This window comes from Panulirus ornatus, chromosome 35 (assembly GCF_036320965.1).
Source record: "Panulirus ornatus isolate Po-2019 chromosome 35, ASM3632096v1, whole genome shotgun sequence".
NCBI classification, from domain to species: Eukaryota; Metazoa; Arthropoda; class Malacostraca; order Decapoda; family Palinuridae; genus Panulirus; species Panulirus ornatus.
The window spans coordinates 3,918,599-3,922,500 of record NC_092258.1 but is presented as its reverse complement, the minus strand read 5'-3'; the positions used below and the strand labels follow the sequence as shown (position 1 = coordinate 3,922,500).

General features: G+C 48.7%; 1 long non-coding RNA gene across 3 annotated transcripts in view; it reads right to left on the bottom strand.

The window, feature by feature from the left end:
- The window catches only part of LOC139760086 (uncharacterized), a 95,021-nt gene extending 91,700 nt beyond the window's left edge, over positions 1-3,321 (bottom strand). For 2 of the 3 annotated variants that reach the window (XR_011715232.1, XR_011715233.1), the window contains exon 1: positions 2,685-3,321. This is a non-coding gene — a long non-coding RNA (uncharacterized lncRNA). The remainder of the gene's footprint in view (positions 1-2,684) is intronic. The other variant, XR_011715234.1, reaches the window with a different exon arrangement.
- Positions 3,322-3,902: the final 581 nt, after the last annotated feature.

Below are 3,902 nucleotides of genomic sequence, written 5' to 3'. Positions count from 1 at the left end.
GTATGTGTTGAAGTAGCGATGTTGAGTTCTGTTTTTTTTTGTGTGTGTGTGAAGTGGACGATGTTGACTTTGGGCATTACAGATGGGATGTTAAGAATGTTTGTTTAAGGAAAGCTGACGATGTTCAAAGTGGGTTGATGATGTTTATGGTAAAGCTGGCGATGTTATCGACTTCACAATCATCTTGTTAAAATCTGCCGATGTGTATGAGCGGTCGGCGATGTTTCCAAACGCTTAGCGATTCTTTCAGACATTTGGCGATGTTGGAAAAGAGTCATTCTTCTTTATAAACTGCCAGACGATGTTTACAGACAGTCAGACAATGTCTGCAAACAGTCAGGCGATATTTACAAGCACTGTAGTGATATTTAAACTTGAAAGTGGGAATATATAACACTGACACATTTACGAACACTCGCTCGGTCCCCCCTCAGTCCAAAAGTTTTTATGATACAATTAGAACTTCGTAACACAAGTTTTACGAGCATTTAAATTCTTCTTAGTTGGGAACTGTTGTGTGTTTGTGTGTGTATGTGTGTGTGTGTGTGTGTGTGTGTGTGTGTGTGTGTGTGTGTGTGTGTCTGCCTTAACGATGACAGAGAGTCTCCTGGAGTCGTCCACCACAACTCATCTTTTCACCACAGTTCGCACTTTTGATTCACGTTCCTGATTTATTCTTAATTCAATTTGGAGTCCAGAACAGGATTTTCCGAAAAGCAATTGCGACCGAAACTTTGATCGAGTCAAATGAAACGTGGGGAGAAAAAAAATGTAAGATTCGTCACGTTGTGAGGCTTCAAACCTTGAAAGAACATGGGTTGTGTTATCTGTGGTGATGGTAATAGCAGGCCATTGCTAGTTATGCATAGTGAATAGTCTGTAGCACGGCATCATTCACTTACAACATGTTTCCCCGGGTGATTCAAAAGCCTTTCATGAAATCATTCATTGGTAAAACGAGTGAGTACGTTATTCAGTCGCAGATAAAAATCCTGGTGAAATTGAGGCAATCTGTTCATCCCAAAGATGTTGTTTAGCATTCTTGGACACGACGGTAGGATGCTTGGGTGTGATGCCGTAGCCAATGGCTTGACAATTTTACACGCTCCAGGTGAAGTGTTTGGCCATCATGCCCAAGCGTTGCGCCGTTGTGCTCAAGGGCTGTGTGTGGCCAAGGGTCATACCGCACTGCAGAAGACCTTGTATATAAAACATAGTGGAAAACACAATGGCACAAAGTTAATAATGAACATCAGTCTTCAAGAGGAGTTTTAGGACGCGGAGGGAAATGTGTAAAGGCAGTGTTATGAAGAGTGTTGTGATGGTCAGGTTAAACGAAACAGGTCGTGTATACTAGACACCTCACACAGACCAGACGGTCGGTCCTTTTAAAACACAGTCTCACAGATTTCCCACCCGAAACCAGAGTGAACCAGAAAGCTCCATGACACGGGCGGAAAGTGTGGGGTGAGAGTGGGGAGAGTATAAGAGTGAGTTGGGTTGACGTCCTAGCGAGGCTGGACGCCAGAAGGCGATGGTAACGAGTGACCGCGACAAGCTGAGGCTGCTGCTGCTGCCTGCCTGCCTGCCCCTCCTGCTCCTGCTGGAGCAGCATCGCCGCCAACGACCCGGCAAAAATATCCCCCAAAACCTTTTGTCTCTTTTGTGAAGAGCGACCATTATCCCGCGCACATGATAGATGGCGAACGCTCATGTTAGCTCGATTCCAATTACGTGAAATATCAGATTACCGAAGGCCAGTAATGGATCAAATCCTGAAAGAATGCCTCAGTCGTTTGTCATTTGTGATTCATGCGCCTATTAACTTAAAATGAATTTCTCGGTGATTGTTATTGATTCTGAATTCACCTTGCTGCAATCACGACTTTCTGCTCATTATAAAGTTCGAGAGCTGGACTAGGGGGCCAGGCGGGGCCGGGCTGGGCCAGGCTGGGCAGTGGCTTGGGCAATTAAGGGAGAACTAGGACTTATAAATGCCTCCGTGATTATACAGAGAATAGGTCCGTTTTTGTGGGTGCGATCGAGACTCTAGCTTTTCGGTTGTCGATGACTGATTACAAGAGATCTGGGGGAAAGTATCCCCGGTGCCGTCTGGTACTCATGAAATGAACCTTTAATGTAGTCGGCATTTTCCTCCTCTCCCCCACCTCCTTGTATGTTGAGCAACGGGTCATCCTCCTCATCATCCAGAGCGGCCACGACGGACGTGGATACACGGACTGGTACTCTATCATCAACACCGACACCACCACCACCACCGCCGCTGCTGCTGCCACCGCCGCTGCCGCCGTTGCCGACGCCGCCCGATGATGACGATGATGATGATGATGATGATGATGATGCCGCTTCGGCCATCCACATAAAGCAAAATTCTCGGTGACAACTGTTTGTGGAATATCACGGGAGGACATCTCACGTGGAGCTGCCTCCCCCTGACTGACAGTCGCCGTTCCCACACCCTCCACTGCTGAAGTCAAAGAATGTTCAAGTACGAAGAAACACACACACACACACACACAAACTCATATATATATATATATATATATATATATATATATATATATATATATATATATATATATATATATATATATAAAACGGTTGATGTACGGGCGATGATGATTTTCTCCTCTATTTTTCTCGTGAAAAAAGCGACCACTTACCTGTCGGGTCATGCATGACCTACATGGTGCCTGGCCTGGCCTGGGGGGCGCTCCCGCAGCCGCCTCCCCGACTTGTAGCGGCGCCGACCACACTCAGGAGGAGACTGGTCACCGTCCTTCGCCGCCGGCGGACGACGAAGCTAAGGAAAGGAGCGGTCTGTGAGGAGGAGGGAGGGCGGGGGCAGCAACACAGAGACGAGGTGGCCCCCACGGCTGAACCAAGGTGTAAAAACTCAGGCTACCCATTGTCCAGCTGAGGTAATGCAGATTAATCTAGTGACCAACGGAGAAACTCTAGCGGTCTGGACCCGGGCATAGAGGAAGGGGGACAAAGCGGTTTCGGCCGCCTGAGAGCGGAGGCGACTTTTTGCCCGCCAGGGTGAGAGACAGCGGCGGTGGCACCGAATGCAGGCGAGCCCTCCCGCGGACGGCAATGCAGCTGAAGCCACTGACCACGGGCAAGGGAACGTGCGAGAGGCACAATGCACTCACAATGCTCTTGGGAATATGCAACGACCAAGGGAAATTTTTTTGTCACGCCCGCCTGTCATACATAGAGAGAGAGAGCTGGCCTCCCTGACCACTGCAGGTAGGGTGCCGGCTGCTCTGAGGGAAGAAAGGGAGGAACACGGAGTGTATCGGCCCTGTCAACACCCCATCCTCCCCTGTAAGTTATCATACACACACACACACACACACACACACACACACACACACACACACACACACACGCATACGCGGCCTACGATTGACGTATCCCGATAGGAAATACGTATACTTAAAGATAAGATAAAAATATGCCCCTTCCTGAGGTTGGGGCTTCAGAGTAGGCTTGACCAGCTCTAGTAGACTCCCTAGTAAGGGAGCAGACACGGGGTTCTACACACACACACACACACACACACACACGCCGACACCGGCCGCATCCGACCCAGGAGGAGGAGGAGGAGGACAATATCGGCGGCGATGGGCTTAGCGTCGCCTCTATAGCGGGTCGGGTGGCGGGGAAGTGGCAGGCCGCACTACTCCACTCCAGGTTGTCAGACTAACCTCAGCTGGTACGTGGAGTGCGAGCTTAACCTTAAGTGTGGTCCCTTCACGTATGGATCTTCAAGGAGCATTCTAAACTTTTTTTTTCCCTCCATCCACCTCCAGGCGATGAATTTTATAGTGGAATAACTCATTTCTATGCGTGCTAATGTAAAATTTAATTCTCTA